Source organism: Pelecanus crispus, chromosome 6 (assembly GCF_030463565.1).
Source record: "Pelecanus crispus isolate bPelCri1 chromosome 6, bPelCri1.pri, whole genome shotgun sequence".
In the NCBI taxonomy this organism is placed as follows: domain Eukaryota; kingdom Metazoa; phylum Chordata; class Aves; order Pelecaniformes; family Pelecanidae; genus Pelecanus; species Pelecanus crispus.
Genome location: NC_134648.1, coordinates 65,290,377 through 65,309,252, shown reverse-complemented (window position 1 = coordinate 65,309,252; position 18,876 = coordinate 65,290,377).

Below are 18,876 nucleotides of genomic sequence, written 5' to 3'. Positions count from 1 at the left end.
TCGCTGCCTAAGTTCCCAAAGGAGATTCCTGGTCAGCCAAGCCACTGGCCTTCTGCCCCTCTCGCTTGACTTGCGACACGTTGGAATTGCCCGCTCCTGTGCTCTTAAGAAAGGGCTCTTAAAAAGTGACCAGCATTTACGGACACCAATACCCGCAAAAGCAGACTGCCAGGGGACCTTACTAACTAGCTCCTTGAGCAGCCTGAAGTCTGCTCTCCCGGGGTGCAGGGTAGTAGCTCTGCAGACAGTTTTTCCCATATCACCAGGTTTTCCACTCAACCGCTTCTCGATCGCTACACGGCCAAGACAGCCACCGATCGTCACTTCACCCACGACGCCATCTCTAGGTACAAACAACAGGTCTAGGAGGGCACCTTTCCGAGTCGTCTCCCTTAGTACCCGTACCAAAAAGTTCTCTTGAGTGTGGGCTTCAGGGATTTCCTGGGCCTGTTCATGTCTGCTCGATGGCAGTCCCAGTTAGCAGCTGGGAAGCTGAAGTCGCCCGTAAGGACGACACAGGGCGACTCATCTAGACATTTCCCTTGATTCCTTCTAGAATAAGACATCGGTGTCATCATCCTGGCTGGGTAATCCAGAGTAGACTCCTGCAAGAACACGCACTTCATTAGCTTTTCCCCTAATCTTTACGCAGAGGCTCTCAACCAGGTCGTCCTCCCCTGCAAGCGCTGCACAGTCCGACCCCTCCCTTACACGCAGCGCTACCGGTCCGCCTCGCCTGCCCTGCCTCTCTCTCCTGAAGAGCCTGTAACCGTCTCCATCACAGCGCTCCACTCTCAGGACTCTTCCCAACAAGTCTCACTTACGCCAATGATGTCGTAGCTCTGGCACCGAGCCAAGGCCTCTACTCCATGGAATCACAGAATCACAGAATCACAGAATCACAGAATCGTAGAATGCTTTGGCTTGGAAGGGACCTTTAGAGGTCACCTAGCCCAACCGCCCTGCAGCGAGCAGGGACACCTTTAACTCTAGATCAGGTTGCTGAGAGCCCCATCCAACCTGACCTTGAAGGTTTCCAGGGACGGGGCCTCCACTACCTGTCTGGGCAACCCGTTCTAGTGCCTCACCACCCTCACTGGAAAAAAACGTACAAACATTTCAGATGCGCTCCAGTGTACTCAGTACATCGTGGAGCAGAGCGAAGGCTCTCGCTAGCACAGCGTCCCTCAAGCAGTGACATACCGTCCCATAGCTTAGCACTAGTAGGCCGGATTTTATCCCTCCCCGCCTTCAAACCTAGTTTAAAGCTCTTTCAAGCAGCACCGCTAATTCGTGAGCAAAAATACTCTTCCCCCGTTGAGAACGGTGAATCTCGTCAGGCCCCAGCAGGCCTGGTGTCGCACAGGCCACCCCATGATTGAAAAAGCCCAAACTCTGGCAGCGCCGCTAGCCTCGGGGCCAGGTAGTGATACGCGGCGTCTGCCTGTTTCTTTCCATGTCATTCCCTAGAGCTGGGAGGACAGAGGAGAGTCCTGCCTGCGCTCGTGATCCCGTCACCAATCTCCCCGAGGCCCTGAAGTCTCTCTTGACCGCCCTTGGGCTTCTCGTCGCGACTTTGTTGGTACCCGCACGAAAAAGCAAGAGCTGATAATAACCTGAGGGCCGTACAAGGCTAGGAAGCTTCCTGGCGACGCCTTCTACCCGAGCCACAGGGAGGCAGAACGCTTCCCCAAAAGGCAGGCCTGGTCGGCAGAGCAGGGGAGTAGTGAATGAATTCTTTATTTTGCTTTCCCTACTAACCTGTCCGCTCCCAGCCCACGCGTTTTCCCGCTTTTGCCCGTCAGATTCTCTCCACCATCCCACCGGGGGCAAGGGATTGAGCTGCTGTGTGATGCCAAGCTGCCTGCTGGGATTAACCCGCCGCGCCTGGGAAGCCAAAGCCCAGTGAATCGTTGAAACCAGAGCCCAGTCGCCCGTGCCTGCCTTCCTCCCCAGAGTGATGCACAGACACTCACAGAGGCGGCGTCTGTGCGTTAAACGAGTCCTTTATTGGCATCTTTGCACAGGGTCAAGCTCCCAGAGGGAAGGGACTCTCCCAGAGAGGGAGGGCGGTGGCTGTCCAGGTGGTAACGGGAGTCTCTGTTGCCAGGCTCCTTGCAACGGCCGCTCCAGCTGCATCGGGTCCCACTGCCCGGACCGCGCTTTTGCTGCGGAGCTGCGGGGCAGGTGTGGCAGCAGTTCCCGCTGCCGACTGAGCAGCGTGTTCTCCGTGTGCAGCGTGCCGGGTTCTGCAGCACCAGCTCCCCGGGGAGCGTCTAGGAAGCACAGATTCTCCACCTGGCCCCCAGTGAACACACAGAGGCACATCAGCGGTGCCTCTCGCTTGGTCCCTGCACAGCCGGAGGTGCCAGCAACAATTTCTGGGCCCGTGTGAAATGCCATCCTGGCTGGCCCAGTGCGAGGGGAAAGCAGGGCAAAACTCATCCTTGTCGCCACTGTAGCTGTCCCTGGCTGCTGTGCTGGGGACTCCATCGAGAGGAGAACAGTGCCGCCCTTGGCAGAGGGCTGCTGCACGGGGTTTGCCCTTTCCTTTCTGCGTCCCGCATTCTTCCCTCTGTCTCCGTCCTGTGTGAGGTGGCCGTCTGCCATCAGCTGTGAGTCCCACAAACACAGCCCCGTGCATGAAGACCTCCTTCAGTGCCCGTAGAACAGCAGTCTTACGAGCCGGTCTTGCAGCTCATCGGACTCACGCAGCGCCTCGGCACGGGCGGCTGGATCCTGTGCCAGGCGCTGGAAGAGGTTGGGTGGCTCGGCCGTCTGGAAAGCTGGGAGCAAGATGACGTCGTCGGGCATGTTCTCATTGCCAAAGAAGAAGTGGTCGAGGCGTTTCTCCTGCAGGCAGCAGCGCAGGTAGCGCATGATACCCTGCAGCCGCAGCAGGAAATCCCTCCTGCGCCAGCCTGACAGGGGTGCGGTGGTCAGGAGGTGCATCACAGCTGTCTTCAAGGCACAGGTGGAAAAGCCTGTGCCCGCCAGGATGCGGGCGCAGAGCTGCAGGCATTTGAGGTGGAAGCTGTTATGCGGGGCCTGCCTGGCCGTATGCCTGAAGACCTTCACCTCTGCCACAGCGTAGCTCTCTGGCCACGTTGTGCTTGGGGTGAAGATGGCCTCTGCAGTCTGGCTGCTCAGGAAGATGTCCGAGTCGCCTTGCTGCACCCCAAGCATTATCTCAATGAAGAGGGTTCTCCCGGAGGCATTCGTCAGCTGCAGCTTGCAGGAGCGGCTGGAGGGCAGCACCTTCGTATTGTGGCGACGCGACCGAGGCACTGCCACCCGGGCTGACCTGACGAAGCTCTGGAACCAGCGGGCAGTTTTCTGCACATCTAGGTAGGAGCCAGTGCAGAGGGTGCCTAGGAGGCTGGGACCCTGATTTCTCCTCAGCTCCTCCTTGGGGTGGTGGAGGAAGCACAGCAGGTTCTCCACCAGCTGCTCCCTCGTGCAGGTGCACTCCAGCTCCACGCGGAGGCAGGAGTCCTTTGCCTGCATCTCCCCCGTGTTGCCCAGCTCCAGGTGGAAGGTGTGCCCACAGCGGGGCTGCAGGGGCACGAGCAGGCGGGAGACAGCATCATCCCCACGGGGACTGCAACCTTCAAAAGCACTGCCCACCCCGATGGCTGGTTGCCGCACCGGGAAGAAACTATTTGACAAGAGCACCTGGAAGACACGGAGGAGGTCGGCCACCAGCTTCGCCCACCACCTGGCTCCTGTACGCCAGGTTCTGCACTGGCCACTGGATGCGCTTTGCAAAACTCCCGCCGAGACCCCTCTCATCAGCAGGATCTTCTCCTTCACTTTCTTCCTCCTCCTGCTCTTCTTCCTCCCCCTGCTCCTCTTCCTCCCGCTGCTCCTCTTCCTCCTCCAGCTCTGTGCTGCTGCTGGAGCTCTCCCCGTCGCTGCTGCTGTCCATCCACGTCGTGGATTGTTTTCCTGAGCCACCAGCAGAGCCCGAAGAGCAGGACAAGGACTCCGGCAATCAGCCAGAACTGCCACTGCTGCAAGGCAGCCAAGAGCTGGCCTCCCCAGGCAATGCTGCGCGGCTCCTGGCTCCTCTGCTCCAGCTCCTGCAGCAGGCGAGTCATCTCGGCGTTGAGCCGCTCCGCACGCTGCTGCATGCGCTCGCGCGTGGCCTCATCCAGCTCGTCACCGACCATCTGGGGGAGCTGGAAGATGCTTTGCAGAAGCACGGCAAGGACTTTTGTGGCAGCCATGGCCTGCAGGAGGAGGGAGAGCAGGGGTTGGCTGGGTCCGGGAGGGAGAGAGCTGGTGGCGGGGGGAGCGGGGAGGGGAGCCGCAGGGAGCTGGGGGCAGGTAGGCGAGGGGGCGAGGCAGCTGGGAGGCAGCAAGGCCCGAGCCCAGCCCTGGCAGCACCGTGCCTTGCCCAAGGCACTGCCACGAGCGGCTGGGCTCTCGGTGCAGGGTGAGAACCCACCGTGCCGGGGGCCCGCTTTTCTGCCCCGGCCCTCGTCCAGCCCGGCTTCCCGCCGCGTGCGCACTCACCGCTGTCCCAGGCCGTACTGGGGCAGCGCTGCCTGCTGGCGCCTTTTATAACCGCCCCCCATTGTGACTCGTCCCCTATGCGCCAGAGCGCATCACAGGCACGCCCGCCGGCCAGCCTCGCCCTTCGGCCCCCCCCCCCAGCTCAGCCACTCGCAGCTGCCCTGCTCTACTGGCTAAGGCTGGCCTAGAGTGAACTGCTTAACCACAGGAGCTTGCGTGCTGCTTTCTTTTGGATTTATTATCGTCGGCCTGCCACGGCAATCTCATAGTCACAGAATATCCTGAGTTGGAGGGGACCCACGAGGATCATCGAGTCCAACCCGTGACTCCGCCCCGGGCAGCCTTGAATTTAAAGCGTATACCTAGGAGCGTTGCCCCATCGCTTCTTGAATACCAACAGGCTTGGGGCCATGACCGTTTCCTGGGAGAAGCTTGCTCCGCTGCTTGCCCGCCCTCTCAGTGAACAACTTTTTCCTAATACCCAATCCGAACTTCCCTTGAGGCCGCTTGAAGCCATTCCTTTGCGTCCTACCACGGGCCCCCAGAGAGAAGAGATCAGCACCTCCCTCTGCGCTCCCCGTCGTGAGGAATTTGTAGACAGCAGTGAGCTCAGCCCTCGGTCTCCTCTCCTCTAAGCTGAACAACCCCAGCGTCCTCAGCCGCGCCTCGTAAGCACATGCCCGCTAGTCCTTTCACCATCTTTGCTGCCTTCTTTTGAAGCGCATTCTAATAGTTTGATATCCTTCCTACACTGTGGTGCCCCAAAGGGCACACAGTACTCGAGGTGAGGCCGCACCAGGACGGAGGGTCGTGGGTCAATCCCTTCTTCCGAGCAGCTAGCTACGCCGTGCCTAGCGCACCCCAGGAGACGGCTGGCCCTTTTGGCCACCAGGGCACGTTCTTGACTCCTATTGAGCTGACCACCAACCCAAATGCCCAGATCCCTTTCCAAAGCCCATACGTGTTTGCTCGCTGCCTAAGTTCCCAAAGGAGATTCCTGGTCAGCCAAGCCACTGGCCTTCTGCCCCTCTCGCTTGACTTGCGACACGTTGGAATTGCCCGCTCCTGTGCTCTTAAGAAAGGGCTCTTAAAAAGTGACCAGCATTTACGGACACCAATACCCGCAAAAGCAGACTGCCAGGGGACCTTACTAACTAGCTCCTTGAGCAGCCTGAAGTCTGCTCTCCCGGGGTGCAGGGTAGTAGCTCTGCAGACAGTTTTTCCCATATCACCAGGTTTTCCACTCAACCGCTTCTCGATCGCTACACGGCCAAGACAGCCACCGATCGTCACTTCACCCACGACGCCATCTCTAGGTACAAACAACAGGTCTAGGAGGGCACCTTTCCGAGTCGTCTCCCTTAGTACCCGTACCAAAAAGTTCTCTTGAGTGTGGGCTTCAGGGATTTCCTGGGCCTGTTCATGTCTGCTCGATGGCAGTCCCAGTTAGCAGCTGGGAAGCTGAAGTCGCCCGTAAGGACGACACAGGGCGACTCATCTAGACATTTCCCTTGATTCCTTCTAGAATAAGACATCGGTGTCATCATCCTGGCTGGGTAATCCAGAGTAGACTCCTGCAAGAACACGCACTTCATTAGCTTTTCCCCTAATCTTTACGCAGAGGCTCTCAACCAGGTCGTCCTCCCCTGCAAGCGCTGCACAGTCCGACCCCTCCCTTACACGCAGCGCTACCGGTCCGCCTCTCCTGCCCTGCCTCTCTCTCCTGAAGAGCCTGTAACCGTCTCCATCACAGCGCTCCACTCTCAGGACTCTTCCCAACAAGTCTCACTTACGCCAATGATGTCGTAGCTCTGGCACCGAGCCAAGGCCTCTACTCCATGGAATCACAGAATCACAGAATCACAGAATCGTAGAATGCTTTGGCTTGGAAGGGACCTTTAGAGGTCACCTAGCCCAACCGCCCTGCAGCGAGCAGGGACACCTTTAACTCTAGATCAGGTTGCTGAGAGCCCCATCCAACCTGACCTTGAAGGTTTCCAGGGACGGGGCCTCCACTACCTGTCTGGGCAACCCGTTCTAGTGCCTCACCACCCTCACTGGAAAAAAACGTACAAACATTTCAGATGCGCTCCAGTGTACTCAGTACATCGTGGAGCAGAGCGAAGGCTCTCGCTAGCACAGCGTCCCTCAAGCAGTGACATACCGTCCCATAGCTTAGCACTAGTAGGCCGGATTTTATCCCTCCCCGCCTTCAAACCTAGTTTAAAGCTCTTTCAAGCAGCACCGCTAATTCGTGAGCAAAAATACTCTTCCCCCGTTGAGAACGGTGAATCTCGTCAGGCCCCAGCAGGCCTGGTGTCGCACAGGCCACCCCATGATTGAAAAAGCCCAAACTCTGGCAGCGCCGCTAGCCTCGGGGCCAGGTAGTGATACGCGGCGTCTGCCTGTTTTCATGTCATTCCCTAGAGCTGGGAGGACAGAGGAGAGTCCTGCCTGCGCTCGTGATCCCGTCACCAATCTCCCCGAGGCCCTGAAGTCTCTCTTGACCGCCCTTGGGCTTCTCGTCGCGACTTTGTTGGTACCCGCACGAAAAAGCAAGAGCTGATAATAATCTGAGGGCCGTACAAGGCTAGGAAGCTTCCTGGCGACGCCTTCTACCCGAGCCACAGGGAGGCAGAACGCTTCCCCAAAAGGCAGGCCTGGTCGGCAGAGCAGGGGAGTAGTGAATGAATTCTTTATTTTGCTTTCCCTACTAACCTGTCCGCTCCCAGCCCACGCGTTTTCCCGCTTTTGCCCGTCAGATTCTCTCCACCATCCCACCGGGGGCAAGGGATTGAGCTGCTGTGTGATGCCAAGCTGCCTGCTGGGATTAACCCGCCGCGCCTGGGAAGCCAAAGCCCAGTGAATTGTTGAAACCAGAGCCCAGTCGCCCGTGCCTGCCTTCCTCCCCAGAGTGATGCACAGACACTCACAGAGGCGGCGTCTGTGCGTTAAACGAGTCCTTTATTGGCATCTTTGCACAGGGTCAAGCTCCCAGAGGGAAGGGACTCTCCCAGAGAGGGAGGGCGGTGGCTGTCCAGGTGGTAACGGGAGTCTCTGTTGCCAGGCTCCTTGCAACGGCCGCTCCAGCTGCATCGGGTCCCACTGCCCGGACCGCGCTTTTGCTGCGGAGCTGCGGGGCAGGTGTGGCAGCAGTTCCCGCTGCCGACTGAGCAGCGTGTTCTCCGTGTGCAGCGTGCCGGGTTCTGCAGCACCAGCTCCCCGGGGAGCGTCTAGGAAGCACAGATTCTCCACCTGGCCCCCAGTGAACACACAGAGGCACATCAGCGGTGCCTCTCGCTTGGTCCCTGCACAGCCGGAGGTGCCAGCAACAATTTCTGGGCCCGTGTGAAATGCCATCCTGGCTGGCCCAGTGCGAGGGGAAAGCAGGGCAAAACTCATCCTTGTCGCCACTGTAGCTGTCCCTGGCTGCTGTGCTGGGGACTCCATCGAGAGGAGAACAGTGCCGCCCTTGGCAGAGGGCTGCTGCACGGGGTTTGCCCTTTCCTTTCTGCGTCCCGCATTCTTCCCTCTGTCTCCGTCCTGTGTGAGGTGGCCGTCTGCCATCAGCTGTGAGTCCCACAAACACAGCCCCGTGCATGAAGACCTCCTTCAGTGCCCGTAGAACAGCAGTCTTACGAGCCGGTCTTGCAGCTCATCGGACTCACGCAGCGCCTCGGCACGGGCGGCTGGATCCTGTGCCAGGCGCTGGAAGAGGTTGGGTGGCTCGGCCGTCTGGAAAGCTGGGAGCAAGATGACGTCGTCGGGCATGTTCTCATTGCCAAAGAAGAAGTGGTCGAGGCGTTTCTCCTGCAGGCAGCAGCGCAGGTAGCGCATGATACCCTGCAGCCGCAGCAGGAAATCCCTCCTGCGCCAGCCTGACAGGGGTGCGGTGGTCAGGAGGTGCATCACAGCTGTCTTCAAGGCACAGGTGGAAAAGCCTGTGCCCGCCAGGATGCGGGCGCAGAGCTGCAGGCATTTGAGGTGGAAGCTGTTATGCGGGGCCTGCCTGGCCGTATGCCTGAAGACCTTCACCTCTGCCACAGCGTAGCTCTCTGGCCACGTTGTGCTTGGGGTGAAGATGGCCTCTGCAGTCTGGCTGCTCAGGAAGATGTCCGAGTCGCCTTGCTGCACCCCAAGCATTATCTCAATGAAGAGGGTTCTCCCGGAGGCATTCGTCAGCTGCAGCTTGCAGGAGCGGCTGGAGGGCAGCACCTTCGTATTGTGGCGACGCGACCGAGGCACTGCCACCCGGGCTGACCTGACGAAGCTCTGGAACCAGCGGGCAGTTTTCTGCACATCTAGGTAGGAGCCAGTGCAGAGGGTGCCTAGGAGGCTGGGACCCTGATTTCTCCTCAGCTCCTCCTTGGGGTGGTGGAGGAAGCACAGCAGGTTCTCCACCAGCTGCTCCCTCGTGCAGGTGCACTCCAGCTCCACGCGGAGGCAGGAGTCCTTTGCCTGCATCTCCCCCGTGTTGCCCAGCTCCAGGTGGAAGGTGTGCCCACAGCGGGGCTGCAGGGGCACGAGCAGGCGGGAGACAGCATCATCCCCACGGGGACTGCAACCTTCAAAAGCACTGCCCACCCCGATGGCTGGTTGCCGCACCGGGAAGAAACTATTTGACAAGAGCACCTGGAAGACACGGAGGAGGTCGGCCACCAGCTTCGCCCACCACCTGGCTCCTGTACGCCAGGTTCTGCACTGGCCACTGGATGCGCTTTGCAAAACTCCCGCCGAGACCCCTCTCATCAGCAGGATCTTCTCCTTCACTTTCTTCCTCCTCCTGCTCTTCTTCCTCCCCCTGCTCCTCTTCCTCCCGCTGCTCCTCTTCCTCCTCCAGCTCTGTGCTGCTGCTGGAGCTCTCCCCGTCGCTGCTGCTGTCCATCCACGTCGTGGATTGTTTTCCTGAGCCACCAGCAGAGCCCGAAGAGCAGGACAAGGACTCCGGCAATCAGCCAGAACTGCCACTGCTGCAAGGCAGCCAAGAGCTGGCCTCCCCAGGCAATGCTGCGCGGCTCCTGGCTCCTCTGCTCCAGCTCCTGCAGCAGGCGAGTCATCTCGGCGTTGAGCCGCTCCGCACGCTGCTGCATGCGCTCGCGCGTGGCCTCATCCAGCTCGTCACCGACCATCTGGGGGAGCTGGAAGATGCTTTGCAGAAGCACGGCAAGGACTTTTGTGGCAGCCATGGCCTGCAGGAGGAGGGAGAGCAGGGGTTGGCTGGGTCCGGGAGGGAGAGAGCTGGTGGCGGGGGGAGCGGGGAGGGGAGCCGCAGGGAGCTGGGGGCAGGTAGGCGAGGGGGTGAGGCAGCTGGGAGGCAGCAAGGCCCGAGCCCAGCCCTGGCAGCACCGTGCCTTGCCCAAGGCACTGCCACGAGCGGCTGGGCTCTCGGTGCAGGGTGAGAACCCACCGTGCCGGGGGCCCGCTTTTCTGCCCCGGCCCTCGTCCAGCCCGGCTTCCCGCCGCGTGCGCACTCACCGCTGTCCCAGGCCGTACTGGGGCAGCGCTGCCTGCTGGCGCCTTTTATAACCGCCCCCCATTGTGACTCGTCCCCTATGCGCCAGAGCGCATCACAGGCACGCCCGCCGGCCAGCCTCGCCCTTCGGCCCCCCCCCCAGCTCAGCCACTCGCAGCTGCCCTGCTCTACTGGCTAAGGCTGGCCTAGAGTGAACTGCTTAACCACAGGAGCTTGCGTGCTGCTTTCTTTTGGATTTATTATCGTCGGCCTGCCACGGCAATCTCATAGTCACAGAATATCCTGAGTTGGAGGGGACCCACGAGGATCATCGAGTCCAACCCGTGACTCCGCCCCGGGCAGCCTTGAAGTTAAAGCGTATACCTAGGAGCGTTGCCCCATCGCTTCTTGAATACCAACAGGCTTGGGGCCATGACCGTTTCCTGGGAGGAGCTTGCTCCGCTGCTTGCCCGCCCTCTCAGTGAACAACTTTTTCCTAATACCCAATCCGAACTTCCCTTGAGGCCGCTTGAAGCCATTCCTTTGCGTCCTACCACGGGCCCCCAGAGAGAAGAGATCAGCACCTCCCTCTGCGCTCCCCGTCGTGAGGAATTTGTAGACAGCAGTGAGCTCAGCCCTCGGTCTCCTCTCCTCTAAGCTGAACAACCCCAGCGTCCTCAGCCGCGCCTCGTAAGCACATGCCCGCTAGTCCTTTCACCATCTTTGCTGCCTTCTTTTGAAGCGCATTCTAATAGTTTGATATCCTTCCTACACTGTGGTGCCCCAAAGGGCACACAGTACTCGAGGTGAGGCCGCACCAGGACGGAGGGTCGTGGGTCAATCCCTTCTTCCGAGCAGCTAGCTACGCCGTGCCTAGCGCACCCCAGGAGACGGCTGGCCCTTTTGGCCACCAGGGCACGTTCTTGACTCCTATTGAGCTGACCACCAACCCAAATGCCCAGATCCCTTTCCAAAGCCCATACGTGTTTGCTCGCTGCCTAAGTTCCCAAAGGAGATTCCTGGTCAGCCAAGCCACTGGCCTTCTGCCCCTCTCGCTTGACTTGCGACACGTTGGAATTGCCCGCTCCTGTGCTCTTAAGAAAGGGCTCTTAAAAAGTGACCAGCATTTACGGACACCAATACCCGCAAAAGCAGACTGCCAGGGGACCTTACTAACTAGCTCCTTGAGCAGCCTGAAGTCTGCTCTCCCGGGGTGCAGGGTAGTAGCTCTGCAGACAGTTTTTCCCATATCACCAGGTTTTCCACTCAACCGCTTCTCGATCGCTACACGGCCAAGACAGCCACCGATCGTCACTTCACCCACGACGCCATCTCTAGGTACAAACAACAGGTCTAGGAGGGCACCTTTCCGAGTCGTCTCCCTTAGTACCCGTACCAAAAAGTTCTCTTGAGTGTGGGCTTCAGGGATTTCCTGGGCCTGTTCATGTCTGCTCGATGGCAGTCCCAGTTAGCAGCTGGGAAGCTGAAGTCGCCCGTAAGGACGACACAGGGCGACTCATCTAGACATTTCCCTTGATTCCTTCTAGAATAAGACATCGGTGTCATCATCCTGGCTGGGTAATCCAGAGTAGACTCCTGCAAGAACACGCACTTCATTAGCTTTTCCCCTAATCTTTACGCAGAGGCTCTCAACCAGGTCGTCCTCCCCTGCAAGCGCTGCACAGTCCGACCCCTCCCTTACACGCAGCGCTACCGGTCCGCCTCGCCTGCCCTGCCTCTCTCTCCTGAAGAGCCTGTAACCGTCTCCATCACAGCGCTCCACTCTCAGGACTCTTCCCAACAAGTCTCACTTACGCCAATGATGTCGTAGCTCTGGCACCGAGCCAAGGCCTCTACTCCATGGAATCACAGAATCACAGAATCACAGAATCACAGAATCGTAGAATGCTTTGGCTTGGAAGGGACCTTTAGAGGTCACCTAGCCCAACCGCCCTGCAGCGAGCAGGGACACCTTTAACTCTAGATCAGGTTGCTGAGAGCCCCATCCAACCTGACCTTGAAGGTTTCCAGGGACGGGGCCTCCACTACCTGTCTGGGCAACCCGTTCTAGTGCCTCACCACCCTCACTGGAAAAAAACGTACAAACATTTCAGATGCGCTCCAGTGTACTCAGTACATCGTGGAGCAGAGCGAAGGCTCTCGCTAGCACAGCGTCCCTCAAGCAGTGACATACCGTCCCATAGCTTAGCACTAGTAGGCCGGATTTTATCCCTCCCCGCCTTCAAACCTAGTTTAAAGCTCTTTCAAGCAGCACCGCTAATTCGTGAGCAAAAATACTCTTCCCCCGTTGAGAACGGTGAATCTCGTCAGGCCCCAGCAGGCCTGGTGTCGCACAGGCCACCCCATGATTGAAAAAGCCCAAACTCTGGCAGCGCCGCTAGCCTCGGGGCCAGGTAGTGATACGCGGCGTCTGCCTGTTTTCATGTCATTCCCTAGAGCTGGGAGGACAGAGGAGAGTCCTGCCTGCGCTCGTGATCCCGTCACCAATCTCCCCGAGGCCCTGAAGTCTCTCTTGACCGCCCTTGGGCTTCTCGTCGCGACTTTGTTGGTACCCGCACGAAAAAGCAAGAGCTGATAATAATCTGAGGGCCGTACAAGGCTAGGAAGCTTCCTGGCGACGCCTTCTACCCGAGCCACAGGGAGGCAGAACGCTTCCCCAAAAGGCAGGCCTGGTCGGCAGAGCAGGGGAGTAGTGAATGAATTCTTTATTTTGCTTTCCCTACTAACCTGTCCGCTCCCAGCCCACGCGTTTTCCCGCTTTTGCCCGTCAGATTCTCTCCACCATCCCACCGGGGGCAAGGGATTGAGCTGCTGTGTGATGCCAAGCTGCCTGCTGGGATTAACCCGCCGCGCCTGGGAAGCCAAAGCCCAGTGAATCGTTGAAACCAGAGCCCAGTCGCCCGTGCCTGCCTTCCTCCCCAGAGTGATGCACAGACACTCACAGAGGCGGCGTCTGTGCGTTAAACGAGTCCTTTATTGGCATCTTTGCACAGGGTCAAGCTCCCAGAGGGAAGGGACTCTCCCAGAGAGGGAGGGCGGTGGCTGTCCAGGTGGTAACGGGAGTCTCTGTTGCCAGGCTCCTTGCAACGGCCGCTCCAGCTGCATCGGGTCCCACTGCCCGGACCGCGCTTTTGCTGCGGAGCTGCGGGGCAGGTGTGGCAGCAGTTCCCGCTGCCGACTGAGCAGCGTGTTCTCCGTGTGCAGCGTGCCGGGTTCTGCAGCACCAGCTCCCCGGGGAGCGTCTAGGAAGCACAGATTCTCCACCTGGCCCCCAGTGAACACACAGAGGCACATCAGCGGTGCCTCTCGCTTGGTCCCTGCACAGCCGGAGGTGCCAGCAACAATTTCTGGGCCCGTGTGAAATGCCATCCTGGCTGGCCCAGTGCGAGGGGAAAGCAGGGCAAAACTCATCCTTGTCGCCACTGTAGCTGTCCCTGGCTGCTGTGCTGGGGACTCCATCGAGAGGAGAACAGTGCCGCCCTTGGCAGAGGGCTGCTGCACGGGGTTTGCCCTTTCCTTTCTGCGTCCCGCATTCTTCCCTCTGTCTCCGTCCTGTGTGAGGTGGCCGTCTGCCATCAGCTGTGAGTCCCACAAACACAGCCCCGTGCATGAAGACCTCCTTCAGTGCCCGTAGAACAGCAGTCTTACGAGCCGGTCTTGCAGCTCATCGGACTCACGCAGCGCCTCGGCACGGGCGGCTGGATCCTGTGCCAGGCGCTGGAAGAGGTTGGGTGGCTCGGCCGTCTGGAAAGCTGGGAGCAAGATGACGTCGTCGGGCATGTTCTCATTGCCAAAGAAGAAGTGGTCGAGGCGTTTCTCCTGCAGGCAGCAGCGCAGGTAGCGCATGATACCCTGCAGCCGCAGCAGGAAATCCCTCCTGCGCCAGCCTGACAGGGGTGCGGTGGTCAGGAGGTGCATCACAGCTGTCTTCAAGGCACAGGTGGAAAAGCCTGTGCCCGCCAGGATGCGGGCGCAGAGCTGCAGGCATTTGAGGTGGAAGCTGTTATGCGGGGCCTGCCTGGCCGTATGCCTGAAGACCTTCACCTCTGCCACAGCGTAGCTCTCTGGCCACGTTGTGCTTGGGGTGAAGATGGCCTCTGCAGTCTGGCTGCTCAGGAAGATGTCCGAGTCGCCTTGCTGCACCCCAAGCATTATCTCAATGAAGAGGGTTCTCCCGGAGGCATTCGTCAGCTGCAGCTTGCAGGAGCGGCTGGAGGGCAGCACCTTCGTATTGTGGCGACGCGACCGAGGCACTGCCACCCGGGCTGACCTGACGAAGCTCTGGAACCAGCGGGCAGTTTTCTGCACATCTAGGTAGGAGCCAGTGCAGAGGGTGCCTAGGAGGCTGGGACCCTGATTTCTCCTCAGCTCCTCCTTGGGGTGGTGGAGGAAGCACAGCAGGTTCTCCACCAGCTGCTCCCTCGTGCAGGTGCACTCCAGCTCCACGCGGAGGCAGGAGTCCTTTGCCTGCATCTCCCCCGTGTTGCCCAGCTCCAGGTGGAAGGTGTGCCCACAGCGGGGCTGCAGGGGCACGAGCAGGCGGGAGACAGCATCATCCCCACGGGGACTGCAACCTTCAAAAGCACTGCCCACCCCGATGGCTGGTTGCCGCACCGGGAAGAAACTATTTGACAAGAGCACCTGGAAGACACGGAGGAGGTCGGCCACCAGCTTCGCCCACCACCTGGCTCCTGTACGCCAGGTTCTGCACTGGCCACTGGATGCGCTTTGCAAAACTCCCGCCGAGACCCCTCTCATCAGCAGGATCTTCTCCTTCACTTTCTTCCTCCTCCTGCTCTTCTTCCTCCCCCTGCTCCTCTTCCTCCCGCTGCTCCTCTTCCTCCTCCAGCTCTGTGCTGCTGCTGGAGCTCTCCCCGTCGCTGCTGCTGTCCATCCACGTCGTGGATTGTTTTCCTGAGCCACCAGCAGAGCCCGAAGAGCAGGACAAGGACTCCGGCAATCAGCCAGAACTGCCACTGCTGCAAGGCAGCCAAGAGCTGGCCTCCCCAGGCAATGCTGCGCGGCTCCTGGCTCCTCTGCTCCAGCTCCTGCAGCAGGCGAGTCATCTCGGCGTTGAGCCGCTCCGCACGCTGCTGCATGCGCTCGCGCGTGGCCTCATCCAGCTCGTCACCGACCATCTGGGGGAGCTGGAAGATGCTTTGCAGAAGCACGGCAAGGACTTTTGTGGCAGCCATGGCCTGCAGGAGGAGGGAGAGCAGGGGTTGGCTGGGTCCGGGAGGGAGAGAGCTGGTGGCGGGGGGAGCGGGGAGGGGAGCCGCAGGGAGCTGGGGGCAGGTAGGCGAGGGGGTGAGGCAGCTGGGAGGCAGCAAGGCCCGAGCCCAGCCCTGGCAGCACCGTGCCTTGCCCAAGGCACTGCCACGAGCGGCTGGGCTCTCGGTGCAGGGTGAGAACCCACCGTGCCGGGGGCCCGCTTTTCTGCCCCGGCCCTCGTCCAGCCCGGCTTCCCGCCGCGTGCGCACTCACCGCTGTCCCAGGCCGTACTGGGGCAGCGCTGCCTGCTGGCGCCTTTTATAACCGCCCCCCATTGTGACTCGTCCCCTATGCGCCAGAGCGCATCACAGGCACGCCCGCCGGCCAGCCTCGCCCTTCGGCCCCCCCCCCAGCTCAGCCACTCGCAGCTGCCCTGCTCTACTGGCTAAGGCTGGCCTAGAGTGAACTGCTTAACCACAGGAGCTTGCGTGCTGCTTTCTTTTGGATTTATTATCGTCGGCCTGCCACGGCAATCTCATAGTCACAGAATATCCTGAGTTGGAGGGGACCCACGAGGATCATCGAGTCCAACCCGTGACTCCGCCCCGGGCAGCCTTGAAGTTAAAGCGTATACCTAGGAGCGTTGCCCCATCGCTTCTTGAATACCAACAGGCTTGGGGCCATGACCGTTTCCTGGGAGGAGCTTGCTCCGCTGCTTGCCCGCCCTCTCAGTGAACAACTTTTTCCTAATACCCAATCCGAACTTCCCTTGAGGCCGCTTGAAGCCATTCCTTTGCGTCCTACCACGGGCCCCCAGAGAGAAGAGATCAGCACCTCCCTCTGCGCTCCCCGTCGTGAGGAATTTGTAGACAGCAGTGAGCTCAGCCCTCGGTCTCCTCTCCTCTAAGCTGAACAACCCCAGCGTCCTCAGCCGCGCCTCGTAAGCACATGCCCGCTAGTCCTTTCACCATCTTTGCTGCCTTCTTTTGAAGCGCATTCTAATAGTTTGATATCCTTCCTACACTGTGGTGCCCCAAAGGGCACACAGTACTCGAGGTGAGGCCGCACCAGGACGGAGGGTCGTGGGTCAATCCCTTCTTCCGAGCAGCTAGCTACGCCGTGCCTAGCGCACCCCAGGAGACGGCTGGCCCTTTTGGCCACCAGGGCACGTTCTTGACTCCTATTGAGCTGACCACCAACCCAAATGCCCAGATCCCTTTCCAAAGCCCATACGTGTTTGCTCGCTGCCTAAGTTCCCAAAGGAGATTCCTGGTCAGCCAAGCCACTGGCCTTCTGCCCCTCTCGCTTGACTTGCGACACGTTGGAATTGCCCGCTCCTGTGCTCTTAAGAAAGGGCTCTTAAAAAGTGACCAGCATTTACGGACACCAATACCCGCAAAAGCAGACTGCCAGGGGACCTTACTAACTAGCTCCTTGAGCAGCCTGAAGTCTGCTCTCCCGGGGTGCAGGGTAGTAGCTCTGCAGACAGTTTTTCCCATATCACCAGGTTTTCCACTCAACCGCTTCTCGATCGCTACACGGCCAAGACAGCCACCGATCGTCACTTCACCCACGACGCCATCTCTAGGTACAAACAACAGGTCTAGGAGGGCACCTTTCCGAGTCGTCTCCCTTAGTACCCGTACCAAAAAGTTCTCTTGAGTGTGGGCTTCAGGGATTTCCTGGGCCTGTTCATGTCTGCTCGATGGCAGTCCCAGTTAGCAGCTGGGAAGCTGAAGTCGCCCGTAAGGACGACACAGGGCGACTCATCTAGACATTTCCCTTGATTCCTTCTAGAATAAGACATCGGTGTCATCATCCTGGCTGGGTAATCCAGAGTAGACTCCTGCAAGAACACGCACTTCATTAGCTTTTCCCCTAATCTTTACGCAGAGGCTCTCAACCAGGTCGTCCTCCCCTGCAAGCGCTGCACAGTCCGACCCCTCCCTTACACGCAGCGCTACCGGTCCGCCTCGCCTGCCCTGCCTCTCTCTCCTGAAGAGCCTGTAACCGTCTCCATCACAGCGCTCCACTCTCAGGACTCTTCCCAACAAGTCTCACTTACGCCAATGATGTCGTAGCTCTGGCACCGAGCCAAGGCCTCTACTCCATGGAATCACAGAATCACAGAATCACAGAATCACAGAATCGTAGAATGCTTTGGCTTGGAAGGGACCTTTAGAGGTCACCTAGCCCAACCGCCCTGCAGCGAGCAGGGACACCTTTAACTCTAGATCAGGTTGCTGAGAGCCCCATCCAACCTGACCTTGAAGGTTTCCAGGGACGGGGCCTCCACTACCTGTCTGGGCAACCCGTTCTAGTGCCTCACCACCCTCACTGGAAAAAAACGTACAAACATTTCAGATGCGCTCCAGTGTACTCAGTACATCGTGGAGCAGAGCGAAGGCTCTCGCTAGCACAGCGTCCCTCAAGCAGTGACATACCGTCCCATAGCTTAGCACTAGTAGGCCGGATTTTATCCCTCCCCGCCTTCAAACCTAGTTTAAAGCTCTTTCAAGCAGCACCGCTAATTCGTGAGCAAAAATACTCTTCCCCCGTTGAGAACGGTGAATCTCGTCAGGCCCCAGCAGGCCTGGTGTCGCACAGGCCACCCCATGATTGAAAAAGCCCAAACTCTGGCAGCGCCGCTAGCCTCGGGGCCAGGTAGTGATACGCGGCGTCTGCCTGTTTCTTTCCATGTCATTCCCTAGAGCTGGGAGGACAGAGGAGAGTCCTGCCTGCGCTCGTGATCCCGTCACCAATCTCCCCGAGGCCCTGAAGTCTCTCTTGACCGCCCTTGGGCTTCTCGTCGCGACTTTGTTGGTACCCGCACGAAAAAGCAAGAGCTGATAATAACCTGAGGGCCGTACAAGGCTAGGAAGCTTCCTGGCGACGCCTTCTACCCGAGCCACAGGGAGGCAGAACGCTTCCCCAAAAGGCAGGCCTGGTCGGCAGAGCAGGGGAGTAGTGAATGAATTCTTTATTTTGCTTTCCCTACTAACCTGTCCGCTCCCAGCCCACGCGTTTTCCCGCTTTTGCCCGTCAGATTCTCTCCACCATCCCACCGGGGGCAAGGGATTGAGCTGCTGTGTGATGCCAAGCTGCCTGCTGGGATTAACCCGCCGCGCCTGGGAAGCCAAAGCCCAGTGAATCGTTGAAACCAGAGCCCAGTCGCCCGTGCCTGCCTTCCTCCCCAGAGTGATGCACAGACACTCACAGAGGCGGCGTCTGTGCGTTAAACGAGTCCTTTATTGGCATCTTTGCACAGGGTCAAGCTCCCAGAGGGAAGGGACTCTCCCAGAGAGGGAGGGTGGTGGCTGTCCAGGTGGTAACGGGAGTCTCTGTTGCCAGGCTCCTTGCAACGGCCGCTCCAGCTGCATCGGGTCCCACTGCCCGGACCGCGCTTTTGCTGCGGAGCTGCGGGGCAGGTGTGGCAGCAGTTCCCGCTGCCGACTGAGCAGCGTGTTCTCCGTGTGCAGCGTGCCGGGTTCTGCAGCACCAGCTCCCCGGGGAGCGTCTAGGAAGCACAGATTCTCCACCTGGCCCCCAGTGAACACACAGAGGCACATCAGCGGTGCCTCTCGCTTGGTCCCTGCACAGCCGGAGGTGCCAGCAACAATTTCTGGGCCCGTGTGAAATGCCATCCTGGCTGGCCCAGTGCGAGGGGAAAGCAG